The following is a 14,879-nucleotide window of genomic DNA, read 5'->3' as shown; positions in this document are numbered from 1 at the left end:
GCACACAGTACAGCACATAAAAAAAAGTGGCAGGACGAAAGGCAGAGGGTGAAGGAGAAATACTCCAGGATTGAATTAAGCAGGATCCTCCCTGCTGCATGCCCTGGACCCCACATCCAGCTCACCACACTGGAGGAGGATATCCTCACAACAATACACCCCCACTTGGTCCATGGGCTGCCTGTCAGTGACGTCCGCTACGTGGTACCAGGTAAGTGCAATAAAAAGAATAGTGCATTAAAAGATTGTCTGTGTTACACTGTCATTGGTATTAAGGAACTTGTCCAAAGTGTATATAAAAATATAGTCAGTCAGAGTCTCGTGTGTCACCCTCTGTATGTAGCACCACAAGTCCCAGAATCCTTTGCATTAGAAATGGCATACCCCTCCCCTTTTGAAAAAATGGGCACAGTACTGCAGCTGTACATACACAACCCTGCAAATTCAATAACTGTTCATATTAACTGAAAATGTGCAATGCTATATGGAAATGCTAAATAAAGTAAATAATATAAAGTAGCGATTGACAATTATTAGCAGGGAAGTGCCAGTACCAATGTGACTTGCGGAAACACAGATGCGTTGTGTTCAGATGGTGGTGCACTGTGGCGCAGGGATAGACAGATGTGTGTTGAATCTGATGGTGTGTAGGGGGGGCTTTGCTGGAGTCGTGTCACCAGAGTGATGCAACTCCAATAATGTCCATGCACTGCCCAAACCTAACGTTCTGCGCCACTCCTTACGTCTGCTTCAAGCAGGCATAAGGTTGCGTCGCAGCGGCCTCTGAAAATTGACTCTGTGAAACCTTGTAGATTTCACTGAATTACTTGAACGCAGCATATCCCAAAGGAATGCCCACCCTGGCTACATCAAAGCTGACGCAGGTTCAAAGAAGCACAGGGCCTCACAATGTGACACTTCACCATAGAAGCATCACGTTGCGAATAATTCTAAATGTGTCGCCTGTTGTACACCACCGTTGTGTCACAGAAGTGATGCAACAGTAGTGTAAATCTTATTCAAGGGGCTTGTAAACCTGCCACAAATTCGCCAAGAAGTACATCACCCTGTGCCAGCCTAAATCACAAAGCAGAAGGTGAGAGTATCATCAGATGTAAATATGTCATACGCATATTCTGTTGTCCATTTTCCACTCTGCCACGCCATTACATCCCCAACACACCACTGCTCCTACCTGCCCCGTCTGGGGCAGTACTTCATAACACTGTTAGCACGCAGTAGATAAGGGCAAATCCCCGAAAAGTTACACAAGCACAATTCCCATTTGTTTACTTTTCTCTATTCTCAACCATTGACACATCCAGCCAAAGCACAGACAACTGCAGTAGCAGAGGTCACCGCATCTAATGGGAGGAATCGGCAACGTACAGAGGAAGGCATGACAACCAAACTAACTGGTAAGTCAAACTGGCCAGGAGATGGTCAAAATGCATGCATTGTCAGGAGACGACAGAGTAATAAATAGTGTCCAGCTATGTAAGTCAAAGAGTGATGCAAAATTTGCTCCATTACAATTGGAATTGTCCATGGACATTCACCTTTACCATATGACATTTGTGAACAGCGAAAGACAAAATATAAAATGTCTTGGCTCATCATACCTTTGTAATTGAGGTACACAACATGTATTTCACAAACAGACCCAGACCGTGGAACCCAATCCTGTAATTGAGGGCCACAACTAGTCAAAAGGGTGTACCCACTATATTGTAATAGTGTCTGTAGACCTAATCAAGAAAGTCTATTTGCACAGATATGGAAATGAAAAACAAACAGTGAGATACCAGTCTCGGTAGTATTGACAATGCATACACTGTCCAACTTCAAAATTGCACAGTCCTCACAGCTGGTCATGTACTGCGTACATTGGATGGATAATTTTCTGGGCATCAACAAAACACGATAGTGGACCTTACCTCTGAATTCGTAGGCATGTCATTGTGATATAGGTAGCATCAAGGTAGTGGGCCCATTCTAAGTGATATGTGGGATCACTCCTTACATTATGTATGACACACTACTGCAACGGTCGTGCCCACAACTGCTTGTGCTCATCCTCTGTGCCAGAAATTGAATGTATCACATGTGGCAGCAGGAATGTAAAGTTGCAAAACACACTTATCATTGTAGGTACAATGCGGTCCTCTCAGAATCAAAGACGCACACTGACTTCTGCTACTAGTTTGGACTTGACATCTGTCCAGGGACCACACACTGCTCCGGTGCTGGGCCAAGGTAAGTCAACCTGGCTGAATGCTCATTAATTGTGCCTTTCACATCCACCTTATGTAATGTACACACTGTTGTCCTGCATCACAATATGCTCACATAGGGCATTTGAACACATGGCCGATCAATCAATCAATCATGGGCATTTGTATAGCGCGCTACTTACCCGGAAGGGTCTCAAGGCACTGGGGGGGAGGGGTCCGTTATTGCTCGAAGAGCCAGGTCTTGAGGAGCTTCCTGAAGGAGAGATGATCCTGGGTCAGCCGGAGGTGGATCGGGAGGGAGTTCCATGTCTTGGCTGCCAGGTAGGAGAAGGATTTTCCCCCGGCGGTGGCTTTGCGGATGCGTGGTACAGTGGCGAGGGAGAGGATGGTCGATCGTAGCTGGCGGTGGGTGCATAGAAGGTCAGGCGGTTGTTGAGGTACTCGGGGCCCAGGTCGTGGAGTGCCTTGTGTGCGTGGGTGAGGAGCCTGAACGTGATCCTCTTGCTGACGGGGAGCCAGTGGAGGTCTCTCAGATGGCCGGAGATGTGGCTGTGTCGGGGGATGTCCAGGACGAGTCGTGCAGAGGCGTTCTGGATGCGCTGGAGTCTTTTCTGAGGTTTGGCTGTGGTTACGGCGTAGAGGGTGTTTCCGTAGTCCAGTCGGCTGGTGACGAGTGCCTGGGTAACCATCTTCCTGGTATCGGTGGGGATCCATCGGAAGATCTTACGGAGCATGCACAGGGTGTTGAAGCAAGATGACGAGACGGCGTTGACTTATCATCGAGTCATCGAGAGGGAGGAGTCCAGGATAAAGCCCAGGTTGCATGCATGGCCCGTTGGTTTTGGTGTGGTGCCCAGGGTAGGGGGCCACCAGGAGTCGTCCCTGGAGGAGGGCGATGATCCCAGGATGAGGACTTCCGTTTTGTCTGAGTTCAGTTTCAGGCGGCTGTTCTTATCCTTTTGGCTACGTCTTTCATCCCTTCGTGTAGGCCGATCAGACCCTGGTGGCAAATGCGAGGCTGACACAAAATGTATGCCAAGTGTGTGCAGAATGGACAAACAATAGAACAATGTGTCATATGAACTGACCAAAACACAACAGGCTTGCAATTCAATGATAGGATGAATCCCTAGCAAACTGTACATGGTTAAATCAAAATTAAATTGGTATGGCTGAGGCACACACTGGTGGCAGTTGTGTACCTTTCAGATGGGTGTAGGGGCTGCTAAGGTGACTCTTCACGCAGTTACACTTGCAAAATGAATTGGCTGAAGAGCAACACGATAATCCAGTGCAGGCGGGAAGCTTCAAAGCTTCTCACCTCATCTGCAATGTGTGATCATGACCAAATGTTGTTTTCTGCTTGCCTCCCTTCTATCGTATTCCCATGTATAGGTGAGTGTTTGGCATATGAGGTTTGGATGTCTGCTGCACAAGACACCATCCGTTGTCATGTAAGTAGTACCATGATGTTGGAATTGGAGTATGGGAACAGAGAACACTCTAAGGATGAACATCAGCAATCTGTGCTGCACATCGTCCTTGATTATCTGCAAATGGTTAATGAGAATGACATGTTGGCTCATAGCTACAATCGGTTGTACTAAAATATGCACATGTATTTCTCATCACAGGTGCTGACAGGATGAGACCACTGCAGCGGACAACATCCCGGGGGATGCATGAAATCCTGGCTGCAGCTGTGAAACCGTTGCGCACCTGTCCTTCAGGTAAATCGGGCATGAGGTGTGTCACCAGCTTACATTACTAAGCCATGACAGAGATCGAGATCCCCTTCTGCATGGAATCAACAGTTGTTGTTTACAAAGTGAAATACAAACCAGGAGTGTCACATATGCCTGTCTGTCAATTGGTGATTCAGATCATTGAGAATGTAGTTTCTACCCTCTACATCTGTGTCTACAACAACTATGAGGAGACAGGTGCAGCAGGATACACCAGGGGGGAAAGCAAAGGGACAGAGAGTTGTGACTGGAGCTGGTGAGTTTGCTAGTATTATGTACATCTCTGTGTAACACCTCAGTGCTATGGTGTGAACTGTCATTTGTGGTGGTACCCTACCAGATTGTATGATCCTCATCTGCTGATGCAAAGTACAGTTAATACAACCCTGTTGTTGCAGCACATGTAATACCTGGTCAATCACTAATACGGTTGCAACCTCTATGTTTCAGATGATGCTGAGGGAGAGGCTGACAGACCGACAACCAGTGCTGGCCGACGGGGAATCAGAGGGGAAAATCCCCTGATCCCCCAGGCAGTAATGTCGGCAGCAACTCATGCCCAAGAGGAGGATCAAGATCATGAGGACATTGACTTTGAGGAAGATGATGAGCACAAATCCATTGATGATGATACTGACGTCACGGCATCACATCCTCTGCCAAGCAACGCTTGTCTGCCTCCTCTCAAACAAACAATACCATGTCCTCAGCATAAATCAAACCAGCCACGGCTCACACACATCCAATCATAGATATCACTCCCTCACAGCCCTCACGTCCAGTACCGACAGGGTGGTTCCCCTACCCGCTCTTCCCAACACAGTGTATCGCTGCCGCCCTCTCCATCATCTGTGGGAATACCAGCCCTGTTGTGGTGCAGGTATCCCCTGGGCACCCTTCTCCTGCCCCAGTCTTCCACCTGCCACCCCCTCTGTTGTTCGACCTGCTCATCTCATCCCTGGCAGACACCTGCACAGTGGGCCTGCACGTGGCGATGGTGGCCAGTGGGAGCAGGACTTCTATCAACAGCAGGCAGATGTGAGGCAGGACATTCATGCCATAGGGGCTACCCTGTCAGTCATGTCAGGGTCCCTGCAGGACATGGTCCAATTCCCTCAGGGAGTGGACAGGGTGGGCCAAGCTTTGGATAGGATGGATAGCACTTGGCAGGAAATGTCTAGGAATATGACTGATGATATCCCTCCAAAGGAAAGAGATTGCAAGACGCCATGCCTTGGCCATGAAGATGATGGAGGGCATGGTGAGAGTGATCCAAAGTCTACCTTCACGGCCAACGCAGGGGAACAATCTTATCGGCCTGCAGGACAGCAAATCCACACACCTTTTAACACCAACTGCACAGCACCACAGCCAAGGTATACAAACACACCAGCACCCTGAACAGGCACCCCCACCACCTGCACAAACACCACCAACCTCTGGACAGTCACTCCCATCACCCCCACCACTTGCACAAACACCACCAACCTCTGGACAGTCACTCCCACCATCCCCACCACCTGCACAAACACCACCAACCTCTCTAGTCACTCCCACCAGCCCCACCACCTGCACAAACACCACCAACTTCTGGACAGTCACTCCCACAACCCCCAGCACCTCCACAAACACCACCAACCTCTGAACAGTCACTCCCACCACCTGCACAAACACCACCAACCTCTGGACAGTCACTCCCACCAGCCCCCCACCACCTGCACAAACACCAACAACCTCTGGACAGTCACTCCCACCACCTGCACAAACACCACCAACCTCTGGACAGTCACTTCCACCACCTGCACAACCAGCCCTTGTCCAGGTACAGACACCAAATGTGCAGACACCATTTGCACCTGCACCTCTTGATCACCCTGTACAACACCCACATACACAAAGGCGACAAGCTCAACCTCACCCCTCACCACGTCCATCACCCCTACTATTGCGGAAACGCAAACACGATCGCCAGTGACATTCACGTGGGCAATTTCTCTTGGGGTCCTTAGGTGTATTGTGAAAATAAATATCTACAAAATTAATATCCTGTTGTGTATCATGTCCTGTCTAACGATGTAGGCATGTGTGTGTGTGTGTGTGAGACAGTTACAAGTGTAACACATCATAGCAACACGTTATTATGTGCATAGCATATGACTCACTAAATATGTGTCCATCTTTGGAAACAGACATTCAAAATGAAGTCAAACAAGTTAAACAAAGTAGAATTACTTAAAGATATTTATGTAGGAACAAAAACTGACCGTCCGTTTGGAAGGGAGAAAGGAAGACAAATGATGATCTTAATGCAGAAGGAGAAGGAAACTTGGATTGGGGTGGGTCAAAACAAATATAATACGTCAGGGAACGTCAGGAAAACCAGTCTATTTACAAGGGGAAAAATAAATCTTCGCCCAGAACAATGTCTCAGTCCAAAAGTCACGTGTCTTTCTGGTCATCCTCCATGACCACAATGTCTAGATCCTCAGGGTCTGACACATCCATACGGCTGGCTTGTGCAGGAACTGAACTGAACTAAGCTTAAATCTACCATCTTAACGTAATCATAGTGTGTATTTTTGTCGTTTATGATCTAGTGGTAACTTTATATAAAGTCTACTTATTTTTATATAAAACCTGTGTGGTGTCCATTTGTAGTGTTGTCACTGGGTTACTGTATGTGGTCACAACTGCTTAACTTACAACGCCTCTGAAAAAATCCTTGACTGCTCGCACCACGCATCCTAGAGGGTGAGCAGGGGTTATTCTAGGAGTGTAATCCCCTTGTCCTGACTAGAGGAGAGGGTCCCTATTTGTCATAAGTGCCTACCTGTGCCAACTGGAGACCCCCAAATATAACATCTACTCTCAAGAAAGAGTATATTTCCTGGACACTACCATCACATACCACTTATAATGCATACTTACATGCTGGTTCTAGTGGCTTAGTGAACTAATGCATCCATTGTAGGTGCCTCTGTTGAACCTCATTTTCACAGGTCAAGTCCTGGTAAGTCCACTTGGCCTTTCAACTTTCTGAGGTTTATAAAATGAGTACCAATTGAGTTGGGTAACAATAAACATTTGTTATTCAGTGCCATAATGCCTATGGGTGAATGTGGACTTTATAAATGCACATGTTATGTTATACAGACCACGCACACTTTCTGAGGAGCCACAGGGTTTACTTGAAGCATGCTTGTTAGACCTGTCATTCCTAGGTGGTCTTCCACCAAATGTTTTGCCGTCCTCCTCCATTTTTTCTCATCTCACTTTTTTTGGCCTTAGTACTCTGCACACTTTACCATTGCTACCAATGCTTAAGTGCATGTTCTCACTTCTTAAGACAAGGTAACATTGGCTTATCTCAAATTGGCATATTTAATTTACTTGTAAGTCCCTAGTACTGTGGCACTACATGTGCCCAAGGCCTGTAAATTAAATGCTACTAGTGGGTCTGCAGCACGGACTGTACCATCCACCTAAATAGGCCTTTAAACACGTCTTAGGCCTGCATTTGTAGACTGTGTGTGTGCAGTTTTACCTGCCATTTAGACCAGGCTAAATAACTCTGTAGCCAGGCCAAACCTTCCCTTTTAATATAAATGAGGGCGGTAAACATCGTTTACCACGAAGTTTTCACAATGCGGTACCTTTAGCACGCATCCCTTACAACGCAAGTCGTTACCACGACTTGCGCTGGAGGGCGCTAAAGGATTAAAAATAGTAAATTTACTATCCCAACACCTTCCCTAGGGTCCACGGGGACTGGTGTTAGAATAGTAAATTATACTATTCGAAATCCGCACCCCCAACGCAAGTCGTGGTAACGACTTGCATTGTAAGGGATGCGTGGTAAAGGGATGCGTTGTGACGGTACGCGTTGTACCGTCATACATCCAAATAAGGCACTGCACAACCCAAAGGGCAGGGTGCAGTGTATTAAAAAAGTAGGACATGTAAGTTAAAGTTTTATATCCCATGGTAGGGAAAACCTCTTTAATTTATTTTAATTGTTCACTACCGCAAGGCCTACCTCTCCCATAGGATAACATTGGGGTTACCTTTTTACATTTATTAAGCTGTAATTTCCAAATTAGAACAGTTGATCAGTCCATGATTGGTGTCTTTAGAATTGTAATGAAAACACTAAATTATGGCTAAGTCAGATTTTAAATTACAATTTTGAAAATCCACTTTTATAAAGTTTGTAAAAAATAGAGAATCCGACCACCTTATTTATTTTCTGCTTTTTATTTTAGCAGAATAAGGACCAATATAGACCTATTTTCATTGGCCATGGCTATTATTCGCCAAACCTTTTTATGTCAATGAATTATTTATTTTATTTCATACTATTTATCTGGAAAGTGATACACACAAATCAAATTACATGGAAACAGTCGTAAACACAATGCAACTTATGACAATTAATAGGAACAATATATTAACAAGTGCAAAAATCAGCGACTGATAATAATGTTACACCAACGGTTTGCCAAACCAACAATTATTTGGAATTCTATCCAACAACTATTTTTCATCCTTTCATAGAGTTCCTATGACCATCGGGTTAAGCTCAAAGCATTATGGGATTTATGGTTCAACTGTTATCCCTATGATGCAATTTTGGCTGTATTCATCACCCTCAGGGAATATTTTTAGAAAGTGCCAACGCGTTTCTAATCCCAGTAGAATTCTAGGAATTGTCTTCAGGGAAGGTGGTGTAATCTAAAATAAAAAATAAAAAAAGGGCTTTTTTGTAAACCCTTCCAAAAAAATTCTAATTAAGTTATTAGAGAGGATTAATTAATTAATTCTTATACCTGAACTGTTGCATGTTTACGAAACTCAGGATTTTCTCAAAAAGGATTTCATGTGCTGAAAAAGAGATAGATTTATTATAGAATTTGCCAAACTGATATGTAAAAAAGTGTAATCAGTTTTGTAAGAAAGGTGTGCTTACTCTGGTCTTGCTGTAGCTGTGTGGACTTTAGTTCTCACGTGGCACTGTTTATTTGTAGCAACACGCTGTAATTTTCATTAGAACTTATTTTTAGTAGCTGAAAAGAAGCAATTTTTAAACAGCTCCTAAAAGTTCCTAAAAGAGGAGAGAGGAAGCGTATCTTTACTTTTTGTGAGGCAGACGTTTTAACAATTCTGGCTGTAATGGCTTATAAACATGCTCGCTTTTCAGAGTCATTAATAAGAAGATAAACGATTTTGATGACAAGGAAAAAGCGTTTTGGAGAAAAGAAAAAACGACTTTACATGCAAGTCTTTTGAGATTTGGTTCCCAGTTAAAAATACCTTTGTTAGGAAGCTTACTTTGGGGCATATTTACAAGGGTTTTATCTCTGCCTTTTTGGCTTTCAAAGCCAAAAAAGTAGAGATAAAACTATCGACCTATTAACAAGAGGGTGCTAACATGCATTAGCGCTTGTTAGCACCCTTTTACCCAACGCCTCCTTTTGCATCTCTAATGAGATGCAAAGTGGGTATCACTGGGCAGTACAACCTTGCAAATATCGCTGATGTGCACATCGCAATATTTACGAGGTTTCCCCAGCATTTAAGCAGACGTTAGTTTTGGGCGAAAACCGCTGTTTTCGTTGAAAACTAACGTCTGCTAAAATGCAGACTTAGGCATACCATATATAGGGGTGGAATGTGCTGGTATGACCACAGGGTCGTATCAGCAAGGTTATCACCGTTTTGCAGAGAACATTGCAGGAAAACAGTGGAATCACTAGGGGGGTGCGGTGGGTACGGACCACAGCGGGTGACAACATGACATGGGGTGACACCGTCCCCATCAGCTCTTGGGCTCTGCCCTTGTGCAGCCGCACAGCAGAGCCTCCTGGCCTCTGCACAGGAGAGGGGCGTGCGCGGAGGGAAGTCATGATTAAATGTCCAAATCTCCTCTGGGCTTCATTCCGGGTGGAGAAGCAGGCGTCCAATGAATCAATTTAATGTTCTGATCCTGGGAGCAGCCGAGCTACACTCACGTCAGGGGCAGGGGTCACATTTCTGAACAATTTACAAAGTAATCATGTATATTATTTCAAATAATACCTCCTCTGTTTACAAAAACATAAATGTGAAAAAGAGGTGTGTGTGCTTGGTACTGGTTGCAAGATGGTTTGAGGTATTTCAGTCATGGTTTTGTGTGGTTCACTTTGTGATCTTACCCTTAGAGCAATGTGAAATTAAGTAAGTCTTGCCTTTAAGTACAAGAGTGCATAGCATAGACTCAACGGAACGCAGTGTATGCTTTGCAATGCATTATTTAAAATGCTGGTGTTTTTTTGTGCACATTAGAAGTGGTGCACCCCAAGAAAGGGTGTTTGTTCACGGATATGTATGAGCGCACTAGTGGGAATACGGGAAGGGGTATTCTTTGCTATGTTTTCCGAAATGTCATTTCCTGCTCATACAACTGAAAGCTGCCTTAGATAAAAAAGCCTTGGAGCCACAAAACTGCCTTACTCGGGACTGAGCCTACCTTACTCAGTGCTACTCTACAACCCTGACACAACCATACTTGGCACTGCCCAAGCACCAGAAGGCCACGGTACTCAGTATCATTCTGGCCCTTGGGACTAACACATCAGTCTTCTCCAAAGGCACAAAGGACTCTTGTGAGAGGTATGATTTCCAAACCTGGTCACTGCCTAGCTACTTATTTTTACTGAAACACTCCGACAATTCCCTACTCTCTAATATGCCATGGGGTACAGATACACAAATGTTTTTACACTACCAAAGAACTAATAGACAGGCATTATGCAGCGCATTAACTCATGCCAAACATTTAGGAGTAACCCAGGTTTCCATCTGTGCCCATACTGCTCCTTTTTGAGAGTTCAGGTACTGCAGTTGTCTAATGTTGAAAGATTTTGAAGTTATCCACTACATAAAATCTTATTGTGCAAGCAATTTAGCCACTTTTTTATGTTATCAGGGTGAAAAGGTTGAAGTCACTTCCACTGAGATATCTGAAGAGTCAGGTGGCATGTTATGTCAATTAATGTGGCACTATGATTTTGCTGCAATGATACCTGTGCTGTGCTTTGCTTATCTGTACCTTAATAAGATGTATATTTACAAAGAGATATGGTTGTCCTGTGGATATGACTGAAGGATTGGGTAGAATTGGAAATGGGATGTGATGAAGAAGTCAGCAATCTTTCCTTCTTGTTTAAGAATGTATGTTTTAGAGTAATATTAAAAGTAGAGAAAGAGGACATAAGCTCAAGGGAGTGGGGAGTTAGTTCAAGTGATGAGATCCAAGCAAGAGAACCCACAGGACCCTTTGCCACTGGATTCAAGCTAGACTGGCTGATAAAGGTTGTTACCCAGAAACCGGTCCCAGGATGCTTGTATCCGGTTCAGGGAAGACCTGGCTTGGCAGTTCGGGTGCCCGTTCCCATGAGGCACAGGGTCAAACTGATTTGCATATAACTGGGTCCGAACTGAGGTGGCTAAGTGAGCTAAAGAATGATGATGGATTTAACCCAGATCTGTGACTGGGGGTGAGTGTCTGAAAAGTATCAGCGCTACGTCCATCCTCTCCTTGTGTTTGCTCTGGATTTGTAAGGTGCCCGTTCTGTATGACGTGCAAAAGAAAACTACATGTCCCATTGCAAGAAACGTGTTCAGGGATAAAAAGTTATCCACAGAAAGTGCTACAAATGACATGAACGTATTAGGCAGTGACTTCCCATAAGGGCTGGAGTATCCTCTTTTGATAAAGCATAGGTCTCAACTGCCAGGACTTGCGTGGTGACTTAGCGATGCTTGCTGTGCTCTTGCGTTGCACTGTAGGTTGGGTCCTAGGCTCTGAGTGGTTTTGGGCTACTGCAAGTATTGTCTAGAGTTTGAGATGTCATTGCAGTGCTTGGAGTACCCATTTGAGGCTTCAGTTAATGGGGCTCTGCTGCTAGCGTCTAAGTAGGTAGCAGGGGCTCCTCTCAAGACTTGGCCTGGGGCTCAGGGGAGAGTGCACTGACTGGTGCCCTCTGCGACGCCAGTCTATGGTCATCAATGAAGTCTTTTAAAGACAGTGCGACACTGCTGGAATCAGGTGACAAGTGTGTGGCCCCACCACATGGGAGGTCAGCTGATCCTGCCATGTGGGCTCTTGGACTGCCCACATGAGGGCAGAGTCCCACCAAGGTTATTCTCCGGCGATCATATTTTGCCAGACAGTGGCTGCGGCCCCTAGTATCCATGTAACATCGCCTCCTCTTTACGCCTCAAAGTCTGTGTGGTGCTAAAAGTCATGAGGGGGTGACAACATGAGTTACCCGCACTGGGTGACACCAACCCTAGTGACGCCACTGCTGGAAAACCATTGATGTTCCCTCTAAAACAGCGATTTCCCCGCTATTGCTGGTAATTATATCACCCTGGGGAAATGGGTTATAAATAACGAGCTAACAGGGCAATATAATCCAGCAATAGACGGCGATAAATAAAAAAGTGCTAAGCACGCTTTGCGTATATTTACCGCCGTCCTTGTAAATATGCCCCTTTAAATGTCAGCAATCGCTCAAACTCTTCGTCCTCTTCCAGCTTGACGTTTGATGAATTCCTTGTCTTTTCCGGTTAGGAACTTGAGCACAAGAGAAAACATTGCTCAACCTTAATATATACACACCGAATTTTAACCAAAGCAGGTGAGCTTGACTGTTGAAACTGAACGGAGATAATGGTGACAACAAATGGACAGCATAAGTTAACTACGGTTATTTTTTTCAAAACTTTTAACATCACAAATTAAGTACAAAAGTACCCCGAAGAAAAAGGCTGGCAGTCTTATGTCTCCAAGTGAGTTTTTCAGTTCCACACATCACTTAAGCTAATCTAAACGTAAAGGAGAAGTCCATTTTAATAAAAGCACTTTTCCTCTCTTCTTTAGATACCTAAAGCATTCATACAGCAGTGTCCCACACGAGCTTCGTAAATATTTGAATTTGGAAATATATTGAGTACGTTTTTCCACAAAATGTACAGCAACAAAGGTTTTATTTAAAAAACAAATGGTTTAGGAGCTCTTCAATTTTGCTTCTTTTCAGCTACTAAAAACAAGTTCTAATGAAAAATACAGCTTGTTGCTACAAATAAACAGTGTGTCACGTGAGAACTAAAGTCTATGCAAGACCAGAGTAAGCACTCTTTTCTTACAAAATTGATTAAATTTTTTTACATATCAGTTTTAGAAAGTTGACATTTTCCTGCCTCAGCCATTTAGGGCCAGATGTAGGAGACCAAATACCGGTCGGTAACGTCCAATTTCGGCCGTTACTGATGGGTATTTGGTGTTTGACATGTAGGGGGCTTGAGAATTACAGAATCGGTAAATTTACCGATTCGGTAAATTTACCGAATCGGTAAAAATACAGAATCGGTAAATTTACTGATTCTGTAAATCCAGATGTAGGTGGCACAGTAAATAGTGCCACAGGCCCTTAAGAATTTGTTATTTACCACCCAATACTATTAAGTATTTGTTATTTACCACCCAGGCCCTTAAGAATTTGTTATTTACCACCCAATACTATTGGGTGGTAAATAACGAATTCCTGTGTACATGCACATCTGTGCATGAACACCTGTGCCATGTGACACACATACATGCCCTAAGGGGACATACATGCCCTTAGGGCATGTATGTGTGCCACATGGCACACAAGCCAGAAACAGGGGTGCCACAGGGTGTCAAAGTGACACCCTGTCCCCATTGGCAATTCGGTATTTTTACCGATTCGGTAATTACCGAATCAGTATTTGCCATTGATTCCTATGGCTTCAAAGCCCATAGGCATCAATGGCAAATACTGATTCGGTAATAACCGAATCGGTAAATACCGATTCCTACCGATTCGGTATTTGATACCGAATGATTACCTACATTAGATTTACCGATTCATGAATACCGAATCGGTAAAATTCGGTATTTATGAATCGGTAAATCTAATTTACCTACATCTAGCCCTTAGTGTCTGTAGTCTGTCCCTGGGTCACGTGACTGGGTGTAATTAACGTGTGGACTTTATGTATTCCTCCCCGACAGCCACACACAATAGGGAGCTTAAGTGTGCCTGGATGGACATCACTGGTAGGATGGGAGGAATCAGCTGGGACAGCGCCACTTACACATAAATAGGCTGTGACCTACCTTTACTCAAAGAGCGGCATACCCCCGGTAGTTAGTCTGGAGCAAGGATTGAGAATGGACCTCTGACACCAACTCTTCAGTACACTTCAGGAAACTGTGGATACTCTGCCAGAAAGAAAGACTGATGTGCTAATAAAAGACTGCCCCTCTGCTTTACTGCTCCCCAGCTGGAATGATGCCTTGCTGTGCTGACCTGATGCCTGCTGCCCTCTTGCCTTGGTCAGAAGAACTGGACCTACATCTCTTGAACCCATAATGACTCCAAGGGCTAGTTGGCTGGCCTCCTGATCTGAATCCTCAGGCACACAACAACCTTCACCTGGACTCTGCCATCTGTGAGACTACCCTGCCAAGTGATGCCAACCCAGTCCTGTACCCTTGTAAGTGGACCTAATGTGCTCTGCCACCCTCTGTTGATCCAGCAGAACCACTCCACCCAGCTCTCCTGATAGTCTGGGACTCCCTCAATGGCTGGTCTTATGTTACAGACCAGGTTCTCCTGCGTGTGCTCCCTCTGGGAATAACCCAAGCTTTCAGGCTGGGAAAAGGGCACCTTGAGTCTCTGCCCCACCACCTCTCCTCCAACTCTTAGAAGGGACATTGAAGCCCCCCCCCACTATTGTGGAACCTGTCTGGGTTACTAGAAAGCTTTCCCTCGCTGTGTTGAGAGGAACCTGAGCCACCCCTTGTAGAATCATTTGCAAATGCCTTTCCAGA

Source organism: Lissotriton vulgaris, chromosome 1_1 (assembly GCF_964263255.1).
Source record: "Lissotriton vulgaris chromosome 1_1, aLisVul1.2, whole genome shotgun sequence".
NCBI classification, from domain to species: Eukaryota; Metazoa; Chordata; class Amphibia; order Caudata; family Salamandridae; genus Lissotriton; species Lissotriton vulgaris.
This window is presented reverse-complemented; position numbering follows the sequence as displayed.